General features: G+C 67.1%; 6 non-coding genes across 6 annotated transcripts; all 6 read left to right on the top strand.

The window, feature by feature from the left end:
• The first annotated feature begins 1,427 nt into the window (after positions 1–1,427).
• On the top strand, positions 1,428–1,546 carry LOC141412695 (5S ribosomal RNA). The gene has a single exon (XR_012437537.1). It is a non-coding gene; the product is annotated as a 5S ribosomal RNA (ribosomal RNA).
• A 2,140-nt stretch (positions 1,547–3,686) lies between these two features.
• On the top strand, positions 3,687–3,805 carry LOC141412831 (5S ribosomal RNA). Its single transcript, XR_012437673.1, has one exon. It is a non-coding gene; the product is annotated as a 5S ribosomal RNA (ribosomal RNA).
• Positions 3,806–5,945: 2,140 nt separating this feature from the next.
• LOC141413255 (5S ribosomal RNA) lies at positions 5,946–6,064 on the top strand. Its single transcript, XR_012438050.1, has one exon. It is a non-coding gene; the product is annotated as a 5S ribosomal RNA (ribosomal RNA).
• Positions 6,065–8,209: 2,145 nt separating this feature from the next.
• LOC141413244 (5S ribosomal RNA) lies at positions 8,210–8,328 on the top strand. The gene has a single exon (XR_012438040.1). It is a non-coding gene; the product is annotated as a 5S ribosomal RNA (ribosomal RNA).
• Positions 8,329–10,469: 2,141 nt separating this feature from the next.
• LOC141413233 (5S ribosomal RNA) lies at positions 10,470–10,588 on the top strand. The gene has a single exon (XR_012438033.1). It is a non-coding gene; the product is annotated as a 5S ribosomal RNA (ribosomal RNA).
• Positions 10,589–12,739: 2,151 nt separating this feature from the next.
• LOC141413222 (5S ribosomal RNA) lies at positions 12,740–12,858 on the top strand. Its single transcript, XR_012438028.1, has one exon. It is a non-coding gene; the product is annotated as a 5S ribosomal RNA (ribosomal RNA).
• Positions 12,859–14,231: the final 1,373 nt, after the last annotated feature.

Raw genomic sequence — 14,231 nt, 5'->3', positions numbered from 1 at the left:
GGCACGACGGAAGGGACCGCTTGCCCCCGTGGAACAGACATTCTCCCCGTGGACAACCTCAGGTGCCGGGACCCTCTGCTCCGCCTTGGAAAACCCACCTTCTGCAATGTATGCCCAACGCAATCAGGCCGAGCAGATTGACCCCCTCGGCCCGGCTCCAGTGTGTGATGGGGCTCTGTGCGTGAGGGCTTGCTCTTCCCCACCTACACCAGGCACGGCATCTAACACACACACACACACACACACACACACACACACACACACCACGCAGAGACACCCAGACCACGCACGCACGCACGGGGACGCACCCTCCTCTCCCCCACCCCACACACGAGCAGCCGAAGGACAAGAGGGTATGGCTGGGGCCTGAGCGGGAACAAGAGAAGCCTTGGTTTGCGGCCCCTCGGCCAACTGCATCAGGATTTTTGTCTGGGCTCGGAGGCCAGAGGATCTCTGCCATTTGCTAGCAGGGCCAGGGATGGCAGGAGGGTGGCTACGGGGCTCAGCCAGGGCCAGTTCTGCTGGCACGATCCTGTAGCACGTGGCCGCGTAGCACGGGGCCGGGTCTGAAGGAGGCCAAGCAGAGGCACAAGACCCAGCAGCGGCACAGGGAAGAGGCCCAGGGCACCCAGGAGCAGACGAGACCCGGGAGTCGTGCGTGCTTGGCGTGGCCGCGGGCCCCGTGACGCCCGAGGACTCGAGTGCTCAGCCCCGTGTAGTGGCCGCGAAGGCCTGCCTGGGAGAAACGCCCCGGGAGGCCGGCAGGAACCCGGGATCGGAAGGGATGTGGAGGGGCCCTGGGTCGGAGGAGATGGCTTTGGCTGTGTTTGGTTTTGTTTCTTCTTCCCAAGATCCCGGGTGTGAAAGGGGCCAGAGGTGAAGTCCTGGGCTGGAAAGCCTCACGATTCAGCCCCGCAGCCCCAGGCCCTGAGTGTGGAGGAGGGCGGAGCGGGTCGGCGAAGGGCGCGGCTGCCGTTTTCCTGATGGGCTGGAGGGGCAGTGGCGCTTTCCGGACGAAGAGGACCGGAAGGGTCCCCGAGACCTCCGCTGGGTGCCACGCACCCACCCAAGGATACGGATCCAGGAGGCGACAGAGGAGGGCGGCTGCTTGCCCTGGCCCGAGCTGTGCGTCCCCCGCCTTGGCCACAGCAGTGAACATTCCCAGAAGAACAAGCGCCCGAGAGCACTGAGAAATTTTCCCCCGAGAAAACTTGACCCTCGTCCTGGCAGCAGGACACCTCGGGAAGAAAGCCACCCAGCGGCCACCTGGGCGAGACCGGCTGCCCGAGCAGGCGCGCGGGGCCTCTGGCCGCTGGCCCCGGGCTGCCAGCCCCCACCCGGACTCCCAGCCGTGCCAGGAGAGCAGCGTGGAGACGCACGCCGGGGCCATCGGCAGGTTCTTGGGGCTCCCGGAGGCGGCGGCTAGCGTCTACGGCCATACCACCCTGAACGCGCCCGATCTTGTCTGATCTCGGAAGCTAAGCAGGGTCGGGCCTGGTTAGTACTTGGATGGGAGACCGCCTGGGAATACCGGGTGCTGTAGGCTTTTGCTCCTCCCTCCCTCGCTGCTCCTTTTGTCTTCGGGGACTTCTCCACCACCCCCCACCACCACCACCACCCCCAGCACCACCACCACCACCACCACAACGACCCACCGTGACCACGACCCCGACCCCGTCCGGGCCACCCGCCAGACAAACGCACACCGAATCCTCACAGCTACGTCCCCGAATCCTCTCCCCTCCCCACACTCTCCTGGGGCGCGCGCCCGCGACACGAGTCACCAGCGAGGTTGGTCCCAGGCCTCGTTGGGGACCGCTCCCCAACTGCCCTCCAGTCGGGCGGGGAGGGACGTGCGGAAGCCATGAGAAAGTGGGTCCTGCACCCCAGCGGGCCCCACAGCGGTACGCGCCACACCTGGGCTCGCCACAAGGTGGTGCACTGGGTCCAGGGCAAGACGCCAGGGGACAGAGAAGCAGGGAGCCTCAGTCGGGTGCTGCTCCACGTCGCGCTCCGTCGCTCAACCCAAGACAGGGCAGCCAGCGTGCGACCTCTACGTGGGATCCCGCCTCCCACGGCAGAGCCTGCGGTCACAGGGACAGAGGGCGCAGGCCGCCAGAGCTCCGGATGCCAGCGGCAGCTCCCCGTCCCGCTCAAAGGGAGGGAGAGCCGCCGCTGGCGCCCAGTCGCCTGTGCCACCCTCCGGGTCTCAAAGCACTCCTCAGTCAGCTCAAGGACCGGAGCCACCTGGCCTTCGGGGTCACATGGGCTTGGGCACGACGGAAGGGAACGCTTGCCCCCGTGGAACAGACATTCTCCCCGTGGACAACCTCAGGTGCCGGGACCCTCTGCTCCGCCTTGGAAAACCCACCTTCTGCAATGTATGCCCAACGCAATCAGGCCGAGCAGTTTGACCCCCTCGGCCCGGCCCCAGTGTGTGATGGGGCTCTGTGCGTGAGGGCTTGCTCTTCCCCACCTACACCAGGCATGGCATCTAACACACACACACACACACACACACACCACGCAGAGACACCCAGACCACGCACGCACGCACGGGGACGCACCCTCCTCTCCCCCACCCCACACACGAGCAGCCGAAGGACAAGAGGGTATGGCTGGGGCCTGAGCGGGAACAAGAGAAGCCTTGGTTTGCGGCCCCTCGGCCAACTGCATCAGGATTTTTGTCTGGGCTCGGAGGCCAGAGGATCTCTGCCATTTGCTAGCAGGGCCAGGGATGGCAGGAGGGTGGGTACGGGGCTCAGCCAGGGCCAGTTCTGCTGGCACGATCCTGTAGCACGTGGCCGCGTAGCACGGGGCCGGGTCTGAAGGAGGCCAAGCAGGGGCACAAGACCCAGCAGCGGCACAGGGAAGAGGCCCAGGGCACCCAGGAGCAGACGAGACCCGGGAGTCGTGCGTGCTTGGCGTGGCCGCGGGCCCCGTGACGCCCGAGGACTCGAGTGCTCAGCCCCGTGTAGTGGCCGCGAAGGCCTGCCTGGGAGAAACGCCCCGGGAGGCCGGCAGGAACCCGGGATCGGAAGGGATGTGGAGGGGCCCCGGGTCGGAGGAGATGGCTTTGGCTGTGTTTGGTTTTGTTTCTTCTTCCCAAGATCCCGGGTGTGAAAGGGGCCAGAGGTGAAGTCCTGGGCTGGAAAGCCTCACGATTCAGCCCCGCAGCCCCAGGCCCTGAGCGTGGAGGAGGGCGGAGCGGGTCGGCGAAGGGCGCGGCTGCCGTTTTCCTGATGGGCTGGAGGGGCAGTGGCGCTTTCCGGACGAAGAGGACCGGAAGGGTCCCCGAGACCTCCGCTGGGAGCCACGCACCCACCCAAGGATACGGCTCCAGGAGGCGACGGAGGAGGGCGGCTGCTTGCCCTGGCCCGAGCTGTGCGTCCCCCGCCTTGGCCACAGCAGTGAACATTCCCAGAAGAACAAGCGCCCGAGAGCACTGAGAAATTTTCCCCCGAGAAAACTTGACCCTCGTCCTGGCAGCAGGACACCTCGGGAAGAAAGCCACCCAGCGGCCACCTGGGTGAGACCGGCTGCCCGAGCAGGCGGGCGGGGCCTCTGGCCGCTGGCCCCGGGCTGCCAGCCCCCACCCGGACTCCCAGCCGTGCCAGGAGAGCAGCGTGGAGACGCACGCCGGGGCCCTCGGCAGGCTCTTGGGGCTCCCGGAGGCGGCGGCTAGCGTCTACGGCCATACCACCCTGAACGCCCCCGATCTCGTCTGATCTCGGAAGCTAAGCAGGGTCGGGCCTGATTAGTACTTGGATGGCAGACCGCCTGGGAATACCGGGTGCTGTAGGCTTTTGCTCCTCCCTCCCTCGCTGCTCCTTTTGTCTTCGGGGACTTCGCCACCACCACCCCACCACCACCACCACCCCCAGCACCACCACCACCACCACCACCACAACGACCCACCGTGACCACGACCCCGACCCCGTCCGGGCCACCCGCCAGACCCACGCACACCAAATCCTCACAGCTACGTCCCCGAATCCTCTCCCCTCCCCACACTCTCCTGGGGCGCGCGCCCGCGACACGGGTCACCAGCGAGGTTGGTCCCAGGCCACGTTGGGGACCGCTCCCCAACTGCCCTCCAGGCGGGCGGGGAGGGACGTGCGGAAGCCATGAGAAAGTGGGTCCTGCACCCCAGCGGGCCCCACAGCGGGACGCGCCACACCTGGGCTCGCCACAAGGTGGTGCACTGGGTCCAGGGTAAGACGCCAGGGGACAGAGAAGCAGGGAGCCTCAGTCGGGTGCTGCTCCACGTCGCGATCCATCGCTCAACCCAAGACAGGGTAGCCAGCGCGCGACCTCTATGTGGGATCCCGCCTCCCACGGCAGAGCCTGCGGTCACAGGGACAGAGGGCGCAGGCCGCCAGAGCTCCGGATGCCAGCGGCAGCTCCCCGTCACGCTCAAAGGGAGGGAGGGCCGCCGCTGGCGCCCAGTCGCCTGTGCCACCCTCCGGGTCTCAAAGCACTCCTCAGTCAGCTCAAGGACCGAGGCCACCTGGCCTTCGGGGTCACATCGGCTTGGGCACGACGGAAGGGACCGCTTGCCCCCGTGGAACAGACATTCTCCCCGTGGACAACCTCAGGTGCCGGGACCCTCTGCTCCGCCTTGGAAAACCCACCTTCTGCAATGTATGCCCAACGCAATCAGGCCGAGCAGATTGACCCCCTCGGCCCGGCCCCAGTGTGTGATGGGGCTCTGTGCGTGAGGGCTTGCTCTTCCCCACCTACACCAGGCACGGCATCTAACACACACACACACACACACACCACGCAGAGACACCCAGACCACGCACGCACGCACGGGGTCGCACCCTGCTCTCCCCCACCCCACACACGAGCAGCCGAAGGACAAGAGGGTATGGCTGGGGCCTGAGCGGGAACAAGAGAAGCCTTGGTTTGCGGCCCCTCGGCCAACTGCATCAGGATTTTTGTCTGGGCTCGGAGGCCAGAGGATCTCTGCCATTTGCTAGCAGGGCCAGGGATGGCAGGAGGGTGGGTACGGGGCTCAGCCAGGGCCAGTTCTGCTGGCACGATCCTGTAGCACGTGGCCGCGTAGCACGGGGCCGGGTCTGAAGGAGGCCAAGCAGGGGCACAAGACCCAGCAGCGGCACAGGGTATAGGCCCAGGGCACCCAGGAGCAGACGAGACCCGGGAGTCGTGCGTGCTTGGCGTGGCCGCGGGCCCCGTGACGCCCGAGGACTCGAGTGCTCAGCCCCGTGTAGTGGCCGCGAAGGCCTGCCTGGGAGAAACGCCCCGGGAGGCCGGCAGGAACCCGGGATCGGAAGGGATGTGGAGGGGCCCCGGGTCGGAGGAGATGGCTTTGGCTGTGTTTGGTTTTGTTTCTTCTTCCCAAGATCCCGGGTGTGAAAGGGGCCAGAGGTGAAGTCCTGGGCTGGAAAGCCTCACGATTCAGCCCCGCAGCCCCAGGCCCTGAGCGTGGAGGAGGGCGGAGCGGGTCGGCGAAGGGCGTGGCTGCCGTTTTCCTGATGGGCTGGAGGGGCAGTGGCGCTTTCCGGACGAAGAGGACCGGAAGGGTCCCCGAGACCTCCGCTGGGAGCCACGCACCCACCCAAGGATACGGCTCCAGGAGGCGACGGAGGTGGGCGGCTGCTTGCCCTGGCCCGAGCTGTGCGTCCCCCGCCTTGGCCACAGCAGTGAACATTCCCAGAAGAACAAGCGCCCGAGAGCACTGAGAAATTTTCCCCCGAGAAAACTTGACCCTCGTCCTGGCAGCAGGACACCTCGGGAAGAAAGCCACCCAGCGGCCACCTGGGCGAGACCGGCTGCCCGAGCAGGCGCGCGGGGCCTCTAGCCGCTGGCCCCGGGCTGCCAGCACCCACCCGGACTCCCAGCCGTGCCAGGAGAGCAGCGTGGAGACGCACGCCGGGGCCCTCGGCAGGCTCTTGGGGCTCCCGGAGGCGGCGGCTAGCGTCTACGGCCATACCACCCTGAACGCGCCCGATCTCGTCTGATCTCGGAAGCTAAGCAGGGTCGGGCCTGGTTAGTACTTGGATGGGAGACCGCCTGGGAATACCGGGTGCTGTAGGCTTTTGCTCCTCCCTCCCTCGCTGCTCCTTTTGTCTTCGGGGACTTCGCCACCACCCCCCACCACCACCACCACCCCAGCACCACCACCACCACCACCACAACGACCCACCGTGACCACGACCCCGACCCCGTCCGGGCCACCCGCCAGACCCACGCACACCGAATCCTCACAGCTACGTCCCCGAATCCTCTCCCCTCTCCACACTCTCCTGGGGCGCGCGCCCGCGACACGGGTCACCAGCGAGGTTGGTCCCAGGCCACGTTGGGGACCGCTCCCCAACTGCCCTCCAGGCGGGCGGGGAGGGACCTGCGGAAGCCATGAGAAAGTGGGTCCTGCACCCCAGCGGGCCCCAAAGTGGGACGCGCCACACCTGGGCTCGCCACAAGGTGGTGCACTGGGTCCAGGGCAAGACGCCAGGGGACAGAGAAGCAGGGAGCCTCAGTCGGGTGCTGCTCCACGTCGCGCTCCGTCGCTCAACCCAAGACAGGGCAGCCAGCGCGCGACCTCTACGTGGGATCCCGCCTCCCACGGCAGAGCCTGCGGTCACAGGGACAGAGGGCGCAGGCCGCCAGAGCTCTGGATGCCAGCGGCAGCTCCCCGTCCCGCTCAAAGGGAGGGAGGGCCGCCGCTGGCGCCCAGTCACCTGTGCCACCCTCCGGATCTCAAAGCACTCCTCAGTCAGCTCAAGGACCGGGGCCACCTGGCCTTCGGGGTCACATCGGCTTGGGCACGACGAAAGGGACCGCTTGCCCCCGTGGAACAGACATTCTCCCCGTGGACAACCTCAGGTGCCGGGACCCTCTGCTCCGCCTTGGAAAACCCACCTTCTGCAATGTATGCCCAACGCAATCAGGCTGAGCAGATTGACCCCCTCGGCCCGGCCCCAGTGTGTGATGGGGCTCTGTGCGTGAGGGCTTGCTCTTCCCCACCTACACCAGGCACGGCATCTAACACACACACACACACACACACACACACACACCACGCAGAGACACCCAGACCACGCACGCACGCACGGGGACGCACCCTCCTCTCCCCCACCCCACACACGAGCAGCCGAAGGACAAGAGGGTATGGCTGGGGCCTGAGCGGGAACAAGCGAAGCCTTGGTTTGCGGCCCCTCGGCCAACTGCATCAGGATTTTTGTCTGGCCTCGGAGGCCAGAGGATCTCTGCCATTTGCTAGCAGGGCCAGGGATGGCAGGAGGGTGGGTACGGGGCTCAGCCAGGGCCAGTTCTGCTGGCACGATCCTGTAGCACGTGGCCGCGTAGCACGGGGCCGGGTCTGAAGGAGGCCAAGCAGGGGCACAAGACCCAGCAGCGGCACAGGGAAGAGGCCCAGGGCACCCAGGAGCAGACGAGACCCGGGAGTCGTGCGTGCTTGGCGTGGCCGCGGGCCCCGTGACGCCCGAGGACTCGAGTGCTCAGCCCCGTGTAGTGGCCGCGAAGGCCTGCCTGGGAGAAACGCCCCGGGAGGCCGGCAGGAACCCGGGATCGGAAGGGATGTGGAGGGGCCCCGGGTCGGAGGAGATGGCTTTGGCTGTGTTTGGTTTTGTTTCTTCTTCCCAAGATCCCGGGTGTGAAAGGGGCCAGAGGTGAAGTCCTGGGCTGGAAAGCCTCACGATTCAGCCCCGCAGCCCCAGGCCCTGAGTGTGGAGGAGGGCGGAGCGGGTCGGCGAAGGGCGCGGCTGCCGTTTTCCTGATGGGCTGGAGGGGCAGTGGCGCTTTCCGGACGAAGAGGACCGGAAGGGTCCCCGAGACCTCCGCTGGGAGCCACGCACCCACCCAAGGATACGGCTCCAGGAGGCGACGGAGGAGGGCGGCTGCTTGCCCTGGCCCGAGCTGTGCGTCCCCCGCCTTGGCCACAGCAGTGGACATTCCCAGAAGAACAAGCGCCCGAGAGCACTGAGAAATTTTCCCCCGAGAAAACTTGACCCTCGTCCTGGCAGCAGGACACCTCGGGAAGAAAGCCACCCAGCGGCCACCTGGGCGAGACCGGCTGCCCGAGCAGGCGCGCGGGGCCTCTGTCCGCTGGCCCCGGGCTGCCAGCCCCCACCCAGACTCCCAGCCGTGCCAGGAGAGCAGCGTGGAGACGCACGCCGGGGCCCTCGGCAGGCTCTTGGGGCTCCCGGAGGCGGCGGCTAGCGTCTACGGCCATACCACCCTGAACGCGCCCGATCTCGTCTGATCTCGGAAGCTAAGCAGGGTCGGGCCTGGTTAGTACTTGGATGGGAGACCGCCTGGGAATACCGGGTGCTGTAGGCTTTTGCTCCTCCCTCCCTCGCTGCTCCTTTTGTCTTCGGGGACTTCGCCACCACCCCCCACCACCACCACCACCCCAGCACCACCACCACCACCACCACAACGACCCACCGTGACCACGACCCCGACCCCGTCCGGGCCACCCGCCAGACCCACGCACACCGAATCCTCACAGCTACGTCCCCGAATCCTCTCCCCTCCCCACACTCTCCTGGGGCGCGCGCCCGCGACACGGGTCACCAGCGAGGTTGGTCCCAGGCCACGTTGGGGACCGCTCCCCAACTGCCCTCCAGGCGGGCGGGGAGGGACGTGCGGAAGCCATGAGAAAGTGGGTCCTGCACCCCAGCGGTCCCCACAGCGGGAAGCGCCACACCTGTGCTCGCCACAAGGTGGTGCACTGGGTCCAGGGCAAGACGCCAGGGGACAGAGAAGCAGGGAGCCTCAGTCGGGTGCTACTCCACGTCGCGCTCCGTCGCTCAACCCAAGACAGGGCAGCCAGCGCGCGACCTCTACGTGGGATCCCGCCTCCCATGGCAGAGCATGCGGTCACAGGGACAGAGGGCGCAGACCGCCAGAGCTCCGGATGCCAGCGGCAGCTCCCCGTCCCGCTCAAAGGGAGGGAGGGCCGCCGCTGGCGCCCAGTCGCCTGTGCCACCCTCCGGGTCTCAAAGCACTCCTCAGTCAGCTCAAGGACCGGAGCCACCTGGCCTTCGGGGTCACATGGGCTTTGGCACGACGGAAGGGAACGCTTGCCCCCGTGGAACAGACATTCTCCCCGTGGACAACCTCAGGTCCCGGGACCCTCTGCTCCGCCTTGGAAAACCCACCTTCTGCAATGTATGCCCAACGCAATCAGGCCGAGCAGATTGACCCCCTCGGCCCGGCCCCAGTGTGTGATGGGGCTCTGTGCGTGAGGGCTTGCTCTTCCCCACCTACACCAGGCACGGCATCTAACACACACACACACACACACACACACACCACGCAGAGACACCCAGACCACGCACGCACGCACGGGGACGCACCCTCCTCTCCCCCACCCCACACACGAGCAGCCGAAGGACAAGAGGGTATGGCTGGGGCCTGAGCGGGAACAAGCGAAGCCTTGGTTTGCGGCCCCTCGGCCATCTGCATCAGGATTTTTGTCTGGGCTCGGAGGCCAGAGGATCTCTGCCATTTGCTAGCAGGGCCAGGGATGGCAGGAGGGTGGGTACGGGGCTCAGCCAGGGCCAGTTCTGCTGGCACGATCCTGTAGCACGTGGCCGCGTAGCACGGGGCCGGGTCTGAAGGAGGCCAAGCAGGGGCACAAGACCCAGCAGCGGCACAGGGAAGAGGCCCAGGGCACCCAGGAGCAGACGAGACCCGGGAGTCGTGCGTGCTTGGCGTGGCCGCGGGCCCCGTGACGCCCGAGGACTCGAGTGCTCAGCCCCGTGTAGTGGCCGCGAAGGCCTGCCTGGGAGAAACGCCCCGGGAGGCCGGCAGGAACCCGGGATCGGAAGGGATGTGGAGGGGCCCCGGGTCGGAGGAGATGGCTTTGGCTGTGTTTGGTTTTGTTTCTTCTTCCCAAGATCCCGGGTGTGAAAGGGGCCAGAGGTGAAGTCCTGGGCTGGAAAGCCTCACGATTCAGCCCCGCAGCCCCAGGCCCTGAGTGTGGAGGAGGGCGGAGCGGGTCGGCGAAGGGCGCGGCTGCCGTTTTCCTGATGGGCTGGAGGGGCAGTGGCGCTTTCCGGACGAAGAGGACCGGAAGGGTCCCCGAGACCTCCGCTGGGAGCCACGCACCCACCCAAGGATACGGCTCCAGGAGGCGACGGAGGAGGGCGGCTGCTTGCCCTGGCCCGAGCTGTGCGTCCCCCGCCTTGGCCACAGCAGTGGACATTCCCAGAAGAACAAGCGCCCGAGAGCACTGAGAAATTTTCCCCCGAGAAAACTTGACCCTCGTCCTGGCAGCAGGACACCTCGGGAAGAAAGCCACCCAGCGGCCACCTGGGCGAGACCGGCTGCCCGAGCAGGCGCGCGGGGCCTCTGGCCGCTGGCCCCGGGCTGCCAGCCCCCACCCGGACTCCCAGCCGTGCCAGGAGAGCAGCGTGGAGACGCACGCCGGGGCCCTCGGCAGGCTCTTGGGGCTCCCGGAGGCGGCGGCTAGCGTCTACGGCCATACCACCCTGAACGCGCCCGATCTCGTCTGATCTCGGAAGCTAAGCAGGGTCGGGCCTGGTTAGTACTTGGATGGGAGACCGCCTGGGAATACCGGGTGCTGTAGGCTTTTGCTCCTCCCTCCCTCGCTGCTCCTTTTGTCTTCGGGTACTTCGCCACCACCCCCCCCACCACCACCACCACCCCCAGCACCACCACCACCACCACCACCACAACGACCCACCGTGACCACGACCCCGACCCCGTCCGGGCCACCCGCCAGACCCACGCACACCGAATCCTCACAGCTACGTCCCCGAATCCTCTCCCCTCCCCACACTCTCCTGGGGCGCGCGCCCGCGACACGGGTCACCAGCGAGGTTGGTCCAAGGCCACGTTGGGGACCGCTCCCCAACTGCCCTCCAGGCGGGCGGGGAGGGACCTGCGGAAGCCATGAGAAAGTGGGTCCTGCACCCCAGCGGGCCCCACAGTGGGACGCGCCACACCTGGGCTCGCCACAAGGTGGTGCACTGGGTCCAGGGCAAGACGCCAGGGGACAGAGAAGCAGGGAGCCTCAGTCGGGTGCTGCTCCACGTCGCGCTCCGTCGCTCAACCCAAGACAGGGCAGCCAGCGCGCGACCTCTACGTGGGATCCCGCCTCCCACGGCAGAGCCTGCGGTCACAGGGACAGAGGGCGCAGGCCGCCAGAGCTCTGGATGCCAGCGGCAGCTCCCCGTCCCGCTCAAAGGGAGGGAGGGCCGCCGCTGGCGCCCAGTCACCTGTGCCACCCTCCGGATCTCAAAGCACTCCTCAGTCAGCTCAAGGACCGGGGCCACCTGGCCTTCGGGGTCACATCGGCTTGGGCACGACGAAAGGGACCGCTTGCCCCCGTGGAACAGACATTCTCCCCGTGGACAACCTCAGGTGCCGGGACCCTCTGCTCCGCCTTGGAAAACCCACCTTCTGCAATGTATGCCCAACGCAATCAGGCTGAGCAGATTGAACCCCTCGGCCCGGCCCCAGTGTGTGATGGGGCTCTGTGCGTGAGGGCTTGCTCTTCCCCACCTACACCAGGCACGGCATCTAACACACACACACACACACACACACACACACACCACGCAGAGACACCCAGACCACGCACGCACGCACGGGGACGCACCCTCCTCTCCCCCACCCCACACACGAGCAGCCGAAGGACAAGAGGGTATGGCTGGGGCCTGAGCGGGAACAAGCGAAGCCTTGGTTTGCGGCCCCTCGGCCAACTGCATCAGGATTTTTGTCTGGCCTCGGAGGCCAGAGGATCTCTGCCATTTGCTAGCAGGGCCAGGGATGGCAGGAGGGTGGGTACGGGGCTCAGCCAGGGCCAGTTCTGCTGGCACGATCCTGTAGCACGTGGCCGCGTAGCACGGGGCCGGGTCTGAAGGAGGCCAAGCAGGGGCACAAGACCCAGCAGCGGCACAGGGAAGAGGCCCAGGGCACCCAGGAGCAGACGAGACCCGGGAGTCGTGCGTGCTTGGCGTGGCCGCGGGCCCCGTGACGCCCGAGGACTCGAGTGCTCAGCCCCGTGTAGTGGCCGCGAAGGCCTGCCTGGGAGAAACGCCCCGGGAGGCCGGCAGGAACCCGGGATCGGAAGGGATGTGGAGGGGCCCCGGGTCGGAGGAGATGGCTTTGGCTGTGTTTGGTTTTGTTTCTTCTTCCCAAGATCCCGGGTGTGAAAGGGGCCAGAGGTGAAGTCCTGGGCTGGAAAGCCTCACGATTCAGCCCCGCAGCCCCAGGCCCTGAGTGTGGAGGAGGGCGGAGCGGGTCGGCGAAGGGCGCGGCTGCCGTTTTCCTGATGGGCTGGAGGGGCAGTGGCGCTTTCCGGACGAAGAGGACCGGAAGGGTCCCCGAGACCTCCGCTGGGAGCCACGCACCCACCCAAGGATACGGCTCCAGGAGGCGACGGAGGAGGGCGGCTGCTTGCCCTGGCCCGAGCTGTGCGTCCCCCGCCTTGGCCACAGCAGTGGACATTCCCAGAAGAACAAGCGCCCGAGAGCACTGAGAAATTTTCCCCCGAGAAAACTTGACCCTCGTCCTGGCAGCAGGACACCTCGGGAAGAAAGCCACCCAGCGGCCACCTGGGCGAGACCGGCTGCCCGAGCAGGCGCGCGGGGCCTCTGTCCGCTGGCCCCGGGCTGCCAGCCCCCACCCGGACTCCCAGCCGTGCCAGGAGAGCAGCGTGGAGACGCACGCCGGGGCCCTCGGCAGGCTCTTGGGGCTCCCGGAGGCGGCGGCTAGCGTCTACGGCCATACCACCCTGAACGCGCCCGATCTCGTCTGATCTCGGAAGCTAAGCAGGGTCGGGCCTGGTTAGTACTTGGATGGGAGACCGCCTGGGAATACCGGGTGCTGTAGGCTTTTGCTCCTCCCTCCCTCGCTGCTCCTTTTGTCTTCGGGGACTTCGCCACCACCCCCCACCACCACCACCACCCCAGCACCACCACCACCACCACCACAACGACCCACCGTGACCACGACCCCGACCCCGTCCGGGCCACCCGCCAGACCCACGCACACCGAATCCTCACAGCTACGTCCCCGAATCCTCTCCCCTCCCCACACTCTCCTGGGGCGCGCGCCCGCGACACGGGTCACCAGCGAGGTTGGTCCCAGGCCACGTTGGGGACCGCTCCCCAACTGCCCTCCAGGCGGGCGGGGAGGGACGTGCGGAAGCCATGAGAAAGTGGGTCCTGCACCCCAGCGGTCCCCACAGCGGGAAGCGCCACACCTGTGCTCGCCACAAGGTGGTGCACTGGGTCCAGGGCAAGACGCCAGGGGACAGAGAAGCAGGGAGCCTCAGTCGGGTGCTACTCCACGTCGCGCTCCGTCGCTCAACCCAAGACAGGGCAGCCAGCGCGCGACCTCTACGTGGGATCCCGCCTCCCATGGCAGAGCATGCGGTCACAGGGACAGAGGGCGCAGACCGCCAGAGCTCCGGATGCCAGCGGCAGCTCCCCGTCCCGCTCAAAGGGAGGGAGGGCCGCCGCTGGCGCCCAGTCGCCTGTGCCACCCTCCGGGTCTCAAAGCACTCCTCAGTCAGCTCAAGGACCGGAGCCACCTGGCCTTCGGGGTCACATGGGCTTTGGCACGACGGAAGGGAACGCTTGCCCCCGTGGAACAGACATTCTCCCCGTGGACAACCTCAGGTGCCGGGACCCTCTGCTCCGCCTTGGAAAACCCACCTTCTGCAATGTATGCCCAACGCAATCAGGCCGAGCAGATTGACCCCCTCGGCCCGGCCCCAGTGTGTGATGGGGCTCTGTGCGTGAGGGCTTGCTCTTCCCCACCTACACCAGGCACGGCATCTAACACACACACACACACACACACACACACCACGCAGAGACACCCAGACCACGCACGCACGCACGGGGACGCACCCTCCTCTCCCCCACCCCACACACGAGCAGCCGAAGGACAAGAGGGTATGGCTGGGGCCTGAGCGGGAACAAGCGAAGCCTTGGTTTGCGGCCCCTCGGCCAACTGCATCAGGATTTTTGTCTGGGCTCGGAGGCCAGAGGATCTCTGCCATTTGCTAGCAGGGCCAGGGATGGCAAGAGGGTGGGTACGGGGCTCAGCCAGGGCCAGTTCTGCTGGCACGATCCTGTAGCACGTGGCCGCGTAGCACGGGGCCGGGTCTGAAGGAGGCCAAGCAGGGGCACAAGACCCAGCAGCGGCACAGGGAAGAGGCCCAGGGCACCCAGGAGCAGACGAGACCCGGGAGTCGTGCG

This window comes from Castor canadensis, chromosome 10 (genome assembly GCF_047511655.1).
Source record: "Castor canadensis chromosome 10, mCasCan1.hap1v2, whole genome shotgun sequence".
Classification (NCBI taxonomy): domain Eukaryota; kingdom Metazoa; phylum Chordata; class Mammalia; order Rodentia; family Castoridae; genus Castor; species Castor canadensis.
This window is presented reverse-complemented; position numbering and strand designations above follow the sequence as displayed.